The sequence below is a fragment of the Mustela putorius genome, unplaced genomic scaffold, assembly GCF_011764305.1.
Source record: "Mustela putorius furo isolate JIRA1106 unplaced genomic scaffold, ASM1176430v1.1 tig00003853_pilon_pilon_pilon, whole genome shotgun sequence".
NCBI lineage: Eukaryota > Metazoa > Chordata > Mammalia > Carnivora > Mustelidae > Mustela > Mustela putorius.
The window spans coordinates 51154370-51167137 of NW_025422005.1; the positions used below are offsets into that span (position 1 = coordinate 51154370).

Sequence of the window (12768 nt, forward strand, 5' to 3'; positions counted from 1 at the left end):
TTTATTAGAAAACATTTTTCTTTGTCCTTCCCACAGACCCACAAATCCTCCCCAAGCGCTCTTTACCAGCCTTGCAGATAATGTACTTACACATCTCAGAGCCTGCTAAATAGACTGAAGAGGCCATCGGGTTCACCCTCCACACTGCGGCTGCCAGGACCGCGCAGACCCAACGCGTGGCCTCTGCCAAGGGCCCGCGGATGGAGGTGAGGTAATTAGATGCGTTTGCAGAGGCAGATACGAAAAGCAGGTGGATGGCCGCCCCACCTCCTTCTGGCTCCTGCTTCCTGTATAGAACAGGTGTATCCTAACACGCATAACCCCACAATTTCATTCCTTACTGCAAGTATGCATGGAGTTTCTACTATAATAGGGAGTTGCTCTGTCCCTGGCACCTTCTGGACAAAAGTAAGGCCACCATCTTCGGAGCCATACGTGTGTTCCTTTGACAGAGCTGTGAGCCTACTCTGCTGGCGATGTAAAGAGGAGAGACTCGGGCCCTGCTCGAGGAGCTGGAAGCCCGTGTCCACAGCAGGGATGCTGCTGCAGGCTGAGTGAGATACGGCAGGCTCTCCATTCCCAGAGATCTTCATAAGGAGGAGAAATAGTCATGGCCCCTCAGAGGTTTTGGAATAACACAGTTTGAAATCAGTCCAAGCACATGTAACACGAGTATCTTCTAAGTCGCAGATTTTATACCTTGATCTTTTCCTCTTTAAAGGTATAGAATTGGGCGCCTGGGTGGCTCAGTGGGTTGGGCCACTGCCTTCGGCTCGGGTCATGATCTTAGGGTCCTGGGATCGAGTCCCACATGGGGCTCTTTGCTCAGCGGGGAACCTGCTTCCTCCTCTCTCTCTCTCTGCCTGCCTCTCTGCCTACTTGTGATCTCTCTCTGTCAAATAAATAAATAAAATCTTAAAAAAAAAAAAGGTATAGAATCTTTTTAAATTTTATTTATTTTTAATTTAAATTCAGTTAACTAACTAACATATAATGTACTATTGGTTTCAGAGGTACGGATCTGTGATTCATCAGTCTCATGTATAATACCAGTACAACACATATCCTCCCCAATGTCCATCACCCAGTTGCCACATCGCTCTACCCCCTGCCCTTCAGCAATCCTTAGATTGTTTCCTAAGACTCAGAGTCTCTTATGGTTTTGTCTCCCTCTCTGGTTTCATCTTTTTTCCTTTTTTCCTCTTTCCTCCTATGATCTACTGCCTTGTTTTTCAAATTCCACATATCAATGAGATCATACAATACTCGTCTTTCTTTGATTGACTTGCATTGCTTAGCATAATACCCTCTTGTTCCAGCCACATAAAGGCATAGAAATGATGCTCCAAGGTCTGTCTTTCTGGGGAGTCAGTGGATTAATTAAATCATTCAACAAACTTTAGGTTACTACATGCGATGCCTCATGCCGGGCTCTGGGGATACAGTGGTAAATAGGTGTGTTCCCTGACATCTGAGGACTGCTCAGATTTTAAAGAGACAGCATCAAGCCTGCAGGTGTCAGATGGGCATCTTAGCTGAGAATGTATCAAGCTAAAATGAGATGAGACTAGCTGCCTCCACTGTATGAGTCTGAATGTGCTTTAATGATAAGCATGACAAGTAATCTGATCCCCTTACAGTTACTGACAGCCCCAGTCTAATGGGTAAATTACATATCCAATGTAGGAGTACACACACACAGTAGAAGACTAACATGTCAAAAAGGGATATAGTCTAAAAGACCTATTAATCCATTTATTTATTTGAACAACACACTTTGAGTACCAATATGAGTCAGACCCCATGGCTGGTGCCAGGCACCTGACACCTACCAGGTCTGCTCTGTGGGGGCTCACAGTGTGGGAGATGGTCATGTGTGTAAAAAATTATAATTCTGTGGAGAATACTACCTGAGAAAGATGTCAGGTGTTCCAGAAGAAGAGAAGAGGAAACAGCTGGTTCAGGCCTGGGAAGGTGCACAAGGGTGTTTAGATCAGAGAATTTTCCTTAAGGAGCAGTGTGCTAGCTGGGTCTTGAAGAATGAGAGGGCCTCACTGAAAGACTGCAAGAGAGGAAGAATGGGGAAAGGAAGATGAAAAAAAGTGGCACGTGCTCACTAAGCAAAGACTATTGGTTAATTGGAATCATTCATTCATCATTCAATTCATTCAAAAAACACTGAAGCCTACCATGCTGTTATGGACAGCATGAATGTTTGTATCCTCCTAAAATTCATATGTTGAATGTTTGTATCCTCCTAAAATTCATATGTTGAAGCCTTAACCTCTGTGTGGCTGTATTTAGAGTAAAGGAGTAATTAAGGTTAAATGAGATTATAAGGGTGGGCCCCCCACTGATAAGATTAGTATACTTCTATAAGATTAGTATACTTCTAAGAAGAGACACCAGAGCTTATTCTCTCTCACTTTCTTTCTCTCTCTATGCACAGACATCAAGGAAAGGCCATGTGAGAAGACAACTGTGTGTAAATCAGGAAGAGAGCTCTTGCCAGAAACTGACCATGTTAGCACCTTGACTGTGGACTTCTAGCTTCCAGAAGCATGAGAAAATTAGTTTCTGTCATTTAAGTTATCCAGTCTATGATATTTTGTTATTACAACCCAAGTAAACTGATGTACATGTTCCTAGCACTGTATCAGGCATAAAGTAATCAAAGATAAATAAGACCAATGACTGCCCTCAAAAGCTCAGGGATATGTAGGAAAGATTGACCAACAGACAAACAATAGCCAAAGTAAATATTCTGGTGGATAACAGGATCACCTGCTTGAAATCATCCTGATTTATTTTGTTAAGTGAACAACAATTTTATCTGCTCTTCAACACTTTTGAGTATGATTGAAGGATTCAATGTTGGAGCTATTAATACTATTTACCAATACTTCAGTTTCTTCTCATTGTAGGCAAATTCCCCACTCACAAGAAGTTAACTGGGTCTATGTGATTTGTTTTAAAAAATGAATTATGATCAAAAGCGACAGATACCACTCGCAGACAGAAACCTTTAAGAACCAGTGAGTGATTCCTTCTCCTGCACAGAGAGTGACCATCAACATTCCAGGTGGAGGTTCTCTCAGCCCACATCTCCTTGTGAGCCCAGTAGGAGCAGAAGACCCATGAAGAGCAGGCGGCATGAGTAAGAAATAAACTTTTATTGTTCTAAGCCACTGACATTTGAGGTTTATTTGTTACTACAGTGCAATCTAGCCTAGTATGACTGATATAAGAAAGAAAAGGTTGGTCACATTCTGACCTTGGTAGACATTCTGGAATATTGGTGTTGCTACTTGAAGCCCTAAGAGTGAAGGGGTAAAGGGGTCAAGAGACAGGACTTCCAGTTTTTGCTTGGCCAGGGAGTCCTATAAATCCACCATCGGGTTATAAAAATACATTAGTAGATTTCCTCATAAAAAATAAGAAATTAGAATTTCCCTTGTTCATCTACCCTTTAGGTGTTATATGCTTCATCTCCCACATAAGATCTGTCAGCACAGAAGCCCATGTGTGAAGCTGTGTACCTGAGAGATGCAAACTGCAAATGGATATGGCTTTCCAGTCTTTCAGAAGATTTTGCCCTCTCATGTCGTATTCCTGGTCCCAAGAGCAGAGGGCTCTGGAACGGCGTATCTGGTTTTAAATCCTGCTCCGTCACTTACTAGCTATGTAGTCTTGCACATGTTACTTAATCTCTTTAAGCCTTGGTTTCCTCACCTGTAAAATGTGAATACTAACAGTACTACCTCATGACGATGTTTTGTGCGTTAAATGAGACATTGCACCCAGAGCACAAAAAATAATAATCATCATTACTGTTGGTGTTATCATTATTTTTCACCCTCAGGACAGTCTTAAAACCAAATGTCAAACATCCTTATCACAAAGCTATGACTATTCTTAGAGAATTTACTTTAGGGTCAGCTGGGAGGCAAGGATCTGCAATAAACGACCTTCCAGCTCTTGCCCAAGGTTTGTGATCCTCCAGTACCACAGAGTTTCTTAATGGAAATTAAAACATCTCCTCAGAGAGGTTCTACCCCAAAAGGAATCCCGCCAAGAGAGGACCCAAGTTAAAGCTGGTGTGGACGCTGGCATGTTGCTTTTATGAGTTCTGGAAACTAGAACTTTCTTCTAAGTCTTCTCTTTTGGGTATTTAGCAACTCACTTTGGAGAAAGATTATCTCCTTTTTGAAAGTAACCTGACCACCTGTCAAAACTGGACCAGTGTGAGGAATCGAGAGGCTAACCCTTGGCAGTCTAGCCAGGCTCTTGTTTCAGTAATTACACTGGCAGTAGCTGCTTTACTCAGCATGAACTTGGCTTCCAGTCCCAACCATCTTCTAAGTCTCTGATGACGTGACTGAAAGAGCGTCTGAATCTGCCCCAGACTGCCAAAGAAGTAGGAAGGGCTACTGACGTACAAGTTCTACGATGACCCCTCGTAATTACGGAAATGAGTTTCTATTTGAGGAACAGTGACAACCAAGAAAAGAAAAAAAAATTAAAGAGCACGAAAGATTCTGCTCTAATTTCCTTTTGTCACAAATATGGAATATTCTCTAATCCTGGGCTTTAAAAAAATGTATTTAATAAACTTCTAAATGATGTTTACCAAGTGCTAGGCCACATGCAGTGGACCAGTGATACAAAGATTCTTAAGGCGTTGCCTTTCTCTACAGGGAGCCCTTAGTCACGTAATCATCCAACAATCCATTCTTTCAACACATTCACTGACATCCCATTTTACGCCAGGCACTGTGTTGTGTGAACAAAACAGAAAGCTCCTGCTCTCATGGAGCTTAGACTTCAGTGACAAATTTTGAAAAGGTAAGCACAAATAAACATACAAATAATGAGCTGGGTTTTTTTTTCTTTTTTATGTCAGCAAAGGAAGACAAAGGGGAGCACCACCCAGGACATGTGGTGGGCATTAGGGAGCAACATATAAACAAATACTGATAATGCACTAGGAAAGGTACATATCCAAAGAGCTTTCAGAGCACAAATGTCAGTGTGCTTGTCCATTTTGACTGTAGGCCAGAGTGAGCATGGGGAGATGTGCATATAGGAACCCAGGTGCACAGAAATGATAAAAACACACATACATTTGGGAAGTATTTTTTCATAATACAAACCATTAGGGATCTAAAAGCCTGACTGAGTGAAAATTTCATTTTATAGTGTTTCTGTAACTGTACAGATACACAAGAATCGTTTTACAGATCATTTATTCTAGAAATACTAAACTGTTTTATAGCATTATACTTATCATTGAAGCAAGCAATTAGCACATCTTGCCTCCTCCTGCAAGCTCTCTCTGACTGCTCCACACTACCCACCAATACTGTGAGTCTTCTGTGATTCTTCTCTAAACTCCATAACCCCCTCTGTAGGCCTTTACAGTAGCATTTTTCATACTTTTATAATCACCCATTTGCTTTGTCTTTATTGTCTTTTAGATTACAAACATCTTGAAGGCAGAGACTGTCTTGATCTGTCTCTATATGCCCAAGGCCTAGCTGTATTAGCTTGGATTTCCTCAAAGCAGACGCTAAGGCAAGCATTCAGGTGCAAGTGATTTATTTGGAAGATGGTCCCAGAGAACAGCAAGAGGGAACTGGGGACGGGAAACAGCTGAGGGAAAGAAGCTGATATGAAGTGTGTTATCAAGCAAGTTACCGGTCCCTCTGGAGAACTTGGGAGACACTGTAGGACATGTCCTAGTGTTGTCCCACTAAGGGGTAGAGGAGCTGAGGCATTTATCCACCAACCTCCCCATCTGTTGTTGGTTGAGGCCTGCTCCCAGGGGCATGAGCTCTCCAGCGTTTCTGACTTGCTCTCCTCATAGGTCAGATGTGCTCCTATAATCTGAAAAAGCCCTGAGGTAGAGTCCCATGTGCTTGCAGGAATGAACCTTCAGAACATGGAGATGAGTGTCAAGGGATATGGGTTGGGCATAGCATCTGATGGACTAGCTCAGAGCCTGGGACCTAGTGGCTGCTTGGTAGGCTTTGGTCACTCATTGTAACAAAACAGCACACATTGTAAAGGAACACAATTTAGTATGAGCTCCATGGTCAATCCTCATGTTATTGACATGGCCATCAAGCAAGCAGGGAGGTTAGTGGGTCTGGCGGCAGCTTGAGTACATTTATGGGGGATGCTTGTTTCTGCAGCAGTCACGAACAGAATTGTTGGGAAGAGTAGTAGTATTTTAATCCCTCCTTCTTCCTTTGGCTAGTTTGCATGTAACCAAATCTCCTGTTAGTGGAGTGATTCCATCTGTGTTTTCTCACTTGCAGGTGTTGGGGGTTCAATTAACAGCACTTCTAATATGTTGTTATTTTCTGAAAGGATGTGAATTATAGCAGATGCTATTTATGAATGGCATTTAGTAGCAATACATCCAACTAGTTTTTTAGCCTGCACACAGTCAGATGAGGCTTCTTGATTCGACCTTCCAGAACAAGGAAGACCAGCCTCCCTAACCCTCCCTCATATTTCAGGGACACCCTCTAGTTGCCCTTCCTGTTTAAAAGTGACAGTGATGAGAGTAGCCCAGGATTTCACCTGAACTGGAGTTTCCTGTGGTGCAATTTACTTGAACAGCTCCACCCACAGCCTAAACCAATAAAAAACTCTTCAATACATCCTATAACTTCAAGAAATAGGACTTCAGGAAAATGACACAGTAATTCCACGTGTGTGTTCATTCTTGCTTATTCATTCATTCCTGAGACTAACTTTGGGGCAGCAGAGTATAGTGGGTAAGAGGACCGTTTCTGGCACCAGACTGCTTAAGTTCTGTGCTTCCATTTCTCCGTCTGTGAAACTGAGCTGAGAATAGTCTCCATCTCATAGTGTCATCATGATGATTCAAGGAAGTGATACGTGTGAAGCTCACTGAAACAATTCCTAGCTTTTTGAAGTTCCCAGGACTGTGCCAGACACTGAGTAACGAAAGAAGGATCCATTCATTCATTCATTCATTCATTCATTCAACAAATATTGAGTACCAACTCTGTTCTAGTCACTGTGCCGGGTGTGCAAGACCACAGTGAACAAAATAAACCTGATTCCAGCCCTTACAGAGTTTATGTCATACCTGGAGGCACAGGTGGTGAAAATGGACAAAGACCCCAGCTGACAAAGTAAGGGTCAGGGGAGACTTCCTGGAAATAAGTGTCCTAAGACCTGGGGTCTGGTAGCCAGGGGAAGAGTGTTCCAGGTGGGGATCGTGGTGCCATGTTCTGAAGTGAGAGATGGCATAACTGAGAGTGGCTCACTGTGGCTGGGATATGGAGGGGAGGAATGGTGAGCAGGAGCCTGGAGAGGAAGGCAAGGAGGTAGATTATGAAGGGCCCGTTGGCAGTGTTAAAGTGCTGCTCTCTCTGCTTGGAATAAATGGGTGGTGAGAGGAGGGAGTAAAACCATGTTTACTTGTTTACCACTCTTTTGACACCTCTCCTACATAGCTCTACGTTATAATTTTTTACAGTATAAAGTGTGTACATACTTTCACTCAATCACATTATGAATTCCTTGAGGGTGAGAACCATGGCTCTTTTACTGCCTTGAATCCTCCCAAGCTGTGGCCACTCTTCTTGGGAAATAGGCCCCCAACTAGCCATCTTTTAGCACATCTTACATAATTTCAGTTCCATGTTATTCTCTTTGGTTTGAGGAGCAGGTCTCCATCACTGTGGAGGCCCCCAACACCATGCCTTGCTCCTGTCGGACCTTCCCACAACCTTGGACTGAACTCCTTCCTCAACCTCCTGCCCTAATGTTTCAGTCAAAGCTTCCCAGTGTTCTTCAGCTCTTTCCCTGGGATGCCTGATCCTAATATCCTGTCATCACTCCCTACAATAATTTTGTTATCACTCACCAGAGCTTCTCTCCCACTCTGAGGCAAATGTCTTGTCTAGACCAACTATTGTAATTTTTACCCTCTAGATAGAGTATAATTGAATAGCAACATTCATGGAGTCACACGGATCTGAGCCTGAATCCTGCCTCCTACCTGTGAGGTCTTAAGCAAGTTACCTAATCTTTCTGAGCCTTATTTCTCTCATCTGTAAAATGGGCCTCATAATACCTACTTGCAGGGTTGTTGTTGTGAGATCAAATAATGGTTATATAACCGAGATGCTTATTAATGTTGTACCTGTGAATCTGAAATAGATACAGCATGTCTAGTTCATGAATCACAAGCTTTCCGTGTCTATACTTCATTTTTGTGGTAACTGATCCAGTTCCCAGAAATCTTGTGAGATGGTCAATTAGGGTCAATGAAAGGTAATTTCTTGGCACAAAGAGCGCCCTTTTCAAGATCTATCCCACATGTAAGTCATTCTTATTTTAAGCTGCTAAGACATTTTTCAAACTTACCTATAAATGGTAATAATGCCAGACCTAAGAGACATATCAACAGTGATCACTATAAGAGAGCAAGTGATTCTGAAGTTGTTTTTCTCTAGAACAACATGTGTACAGCATCCAGAACAATTAGATCCTGATTGCCAGCCCAAATTTCCATCAAGACACTGACAAGCTATAAACCCCTGGAGCTTTGCTCAAGTCCCTGATGGAAACAGCAGCAGCAGCATCCAAGCCCTTTGATGGAATCACAGCCTTATAATTAGTATGAGTCCATTCATTATCATGGGCCTGGGTGTGTGAGTGTGAGAGAAAAAAAGTGAGGGACAGGGAAACAAATTAAAACACGGAAACTGAGAAAGGAAGAGAGATTAAAACCACTTAAAACTCACAAATATAATTACAGGATGTTCTTAACCGCTCAAGTTTGGGAAATGCAAACTGATTTTAGGGAGCCTTGATGAACACAGTACTAACTGCTGGGCCACCTTAGAGAGAACTGTGAAATGCTTTGTGTCTGTCTTTCGGCCCCTTTTCCAACTGTTTCTCTCTTGTTTCTGTGTCCTCATGCCCTGGACATTTAAGAGTGAGGATGTGAGGAAGCACAGATGAAAGGAAGGAAGGAAAGAGAGGAGTAGGAGAGGAAGAGAGAATGACTGTCCACTCATGCAGCATGGACTCCAATATGTGCCCAGGGCTCTGCCAGCGGCTTCCCACTCATTAGAACAGCGTGGGGGAACACATGCATTGATAGCAAGCAGCCTGCAGCAGAGTCCCCCCCCAGACTGGTTTGAGCAGTGGCCTGTTTATATATAAAATTACATTGAGGTGATTCGGAAAGTGAAAATGGATAAAATGTCTGAAGCCCTCAGCACACAAAGTGGGGTTCTTATCCCCATTTTGTGGAGGAGATCACTGGCAGCTGGAGACAGTAAGCGGACAGTGGGCTCCACCAAGATGAGGTCATGTTCATGCTGGTCACTGCCTCACCAAGCACAGACATAAGCCCATGTAAGCCTTCGCCAGATAGCAGTGGTTGAGGGGGAATTAAAATTCAGGTGAACAATCCAAGGCCAGTGTCTTCGCCAGTGCTATGTGCTCTCCCCAAACAATCCTTTGTCTTTGTGGGCAGACCCACAATAGTTGTTAAAAGCACAGGCTTGAGAGCCAAATAGCCAGGGTTCAAGTCCTTATGAACCAACTGTTGATATATTTCTTGTACTCTTCATGTTCCCTGACCCCACAACCCCCTGATAGAGTCTCTTAGTCTCTCTCTCTCTCTTTTTAAAGATTTTATTTACCCATTTGAGACAGGGAGAGAGAGTAAGAGAAAGCATGAGAGGGGAGAAGGTCAGAGGGAAAAGCAGACTCCCTGTGGAGCTGGGAGCCCAATGCAGGACTCGATCTGGGGACTCCAGGATCATGACCTGAGTCGAAGGCAGTTGCTTAACCAACTGAGCCACCCAGGTGCCCCCTCTTAGTCTCTTTTAATATCTTAGAACATGTTAAAGAGAACAATCTAAAAAGATCATTTGGGGGCCAGAACCTTAAAGAAGAGTCCTATCTCTGGAGACCAAAATAGTAGCAACAGAAAAAGAAAAACCCCACTGGGTGTATCTGGGGTTTATTTTATTAGATAGGAACAGAAATAACAAAAGAAAAAAGATTTGGGAATGGAGCTAATAATTACTGAGCAGCTATTACTCTGCTTGGTATTTATATGTGGTGTCTCCTTTAATCCTCATAAAAGTTCTAGAAGGAAGATTTCCCATTTTACAGAAAAGGAAACCAAAGGTCAGAAAAGTTAAACTGTCTTGTTAAATGGCAAAACAAGGCTCGTTTCCAGGTTAGTTTGTCTCCTAAGCCCATGTTCTTTCCAGAAGTACTGTCTGCCTCTCTTTAAGGTCAAATAAAATAAATATAGATTTGTCAGGCTTTTAGGTTTACCAAAAAGTTTCCTCTTCTACTGGGTGTCCACTGGAAAGTGATGTCTCTGCCTGGAAAGAACGTTTGTTTTCATGTCCTGCTCTATTTCCACCTAACCTCTTTTCAACACTATACGACAATCAATATAGTCTGTAGGACCCTGGCATTTTAGTTTATGATCAGACCACAAATTTGTGACTACTTCTAAAAATAATGATTTGTGCTCAACAGGAGTTTTTGTTGTAGATAGACAAATAAGCATCTTTTTATATTTTAAAATATAATATTGATTCTGTTTCTTGTAACACAAGAGAGAAGTAGGTGAGAAGTCAGAGTGCTGGCTTAAAGATTGAACCCTGTAAAGTTTACAGGCAATCTACAGTGAAGCTAAATCTAACAGCTATGAAACAAAAAATAGCACAATCACTTTACGGGGGTTTTCCAGGCAAGTCCGGAATTCAAGTGTCCAAGTTCAGTCTGTGTCATAAAAGAGAGTTTATGATGGTTTTCCAATACAGGGAGAAGATGGAGAAAAGAACATTTGTATTATTGAACATCCTAAAACTAAAAGCCTCATGAGTTAAGTTTATTATGTGTGAAAAGTTTGCTTTAAAGAGAAAGTATACTAAATCATAAAAGGAACAAAATCCCTCATTAACCTAGGCAGCCCTAGAAATAATATATATTGATTGATTGATTGATTTGTTCATGTATTATCGCAACAAACCTTTATTGAGCACCTATTATATATAATATATATAACAAATGCCCAGCATGGGGGATGCAAAGCTAACAAAGGTGTGCTTCCTTTCCTTAAGAAAATCTTGTCATCTGAAGGTTGAGACAAATATTTCAACAGTGATTATCCCATAATTGCTGTATTTGGGATTTTATAATAAGAGCAATAATAGCTAATGTTCATTGGATGCTTACAAAATGCCATGCTAGGTTTTAAGCACTTTCTGTGTTAACACATTTACGGCTCACAACAGCCCTATGAAGTAATGTTATTAATGCCACTTTACAGAGGAAGATAGACAAGGTAAGGGACTTACTTAAGGAGAGACCTGTGTAAAAGGGCCATGAAAAAATATTGGAGGGATCTGCCTGAGAGTTGAGAAGGTGCTTGTGACCTGGATCTTAAGGAAGGACCAGGAGTTTTCCGGATGGAGAAGTGGAAGAGTTTACTACAGGGAAGAAGATTTGAAGTAGGGTGATTAGTTAGGAGGCTAAACTAACAATCCAGATGAGAGATGGTGACCTGAGCTAAGCCAGTGATTGAGGGATGACGGCAGGAGGATTTGAAAGATTTGTGAATAACGCATTCAAACTTCTGTAATTATATTTCTGCTTACGGCACTATGTAGGAATTATCAAGACACCAATCCTTGGATTGGTAGGCCCTAAAAAAACATGTGTAACAAATTTTTTGAATGAGTCTGGACTCATCCGTTCATTTTTACCTAATAAACACTAGTACATATTTTAAAAGGGCCTTGTATAATACATGGTGCATAGTAGATGATCAAAGTTACACATACACACACAGTATCAAAGTGGCATAATAAAGTGATGGCAATCCTGAACCTCAAAGCTTAAAGTCATTTATTTAACAGTTTTCACTAATCTATAAGGTAACATCTTAAATTGCAGAGTGAAAATTAATTGTACTTAGATTTAAGGAAAATGAGTCTTTGCTTGGCATAAAACATTATACCTCAGCTTCTCATCATGTTTCATAAATTATTCTGCCATTGTTGTTTATTGAGAGGGAAATCGGGCAACAGAGAACCCAACTACCTGCCCAAAACCACACAGCTCGATGATGTAGGAAAAGTAAAATATTTATATAGCCATCATGTGTTCTCTAATCCTGCTTCTCCTTCCATTTTAAAAGAAAGTTAGAAAATTATAGAGAGAGAGAGAAGGGGAGAGAGAGAGAAAAGATTATGCATAAAAGAAAAAAATTTTTTTAAAAAATACAAATGTGGCCTAATTTAATTTCCAATACATGTCTCCACCTTCAGCTTTGAAAAAAAGGTTAAGATGCAATTCTCCAAAACGAAGTTATTCGATAGAGGAATATTAACCTCTTCGCCCCTTGTACTTTGACTCGTTTTATCTCCTTTTCATTTTTGTTTGTGGGTCTATTCATTTTGGTGAGGCCAGGCACGTTGCTAGGTAACGGGCCCATCGTGGGCCAGCATGTTAGTTTGTCTGCCTGGCCCAGGTGGCAGACTTCCCTAGCGCTAGCTGCCGGCAATGCAGTCTCTTACAAAAAGCATTTATCACCGAGCAGGCACCGTAATGGCCACTCAGTGGAGGGGAAATTGAGCTGACCCGAAGGCCAAAGCTGTTAGGGAGACTGGTGGGAAGGGTAAGAGGGTCACAACACCCTTTTCCCACCCACTTAGTGGCCAGTAAGCGCTAGCACAGCCCAGCCAC

General features: G+C 41.9%; 1 long non-coding RNA gene across 2 annotated transcripts in view; it reads left to right on the forward strand.

Moving 5' to 3' along the window:
* The window catches only part of LOC101691309, a 30509-nt gene extending 27447 nt beyond the window's left edge, over window positions 1-3062 (forward strand). For both annotated transcript variants that reach the window (XR_001179182.2, XR_001179184.2), the window contains exons 4-5: window positions 37-206; window positions 2450-3062. This is a non-coding gene — a long non-coding RNA (uncharacterized LOC101691309). The remainder of the gene's footprint in view (window positions 1-36; window positions 207-2449) is intronic.
* Window positions 3063-12768: the final 9706 nt, after the last annotated feature.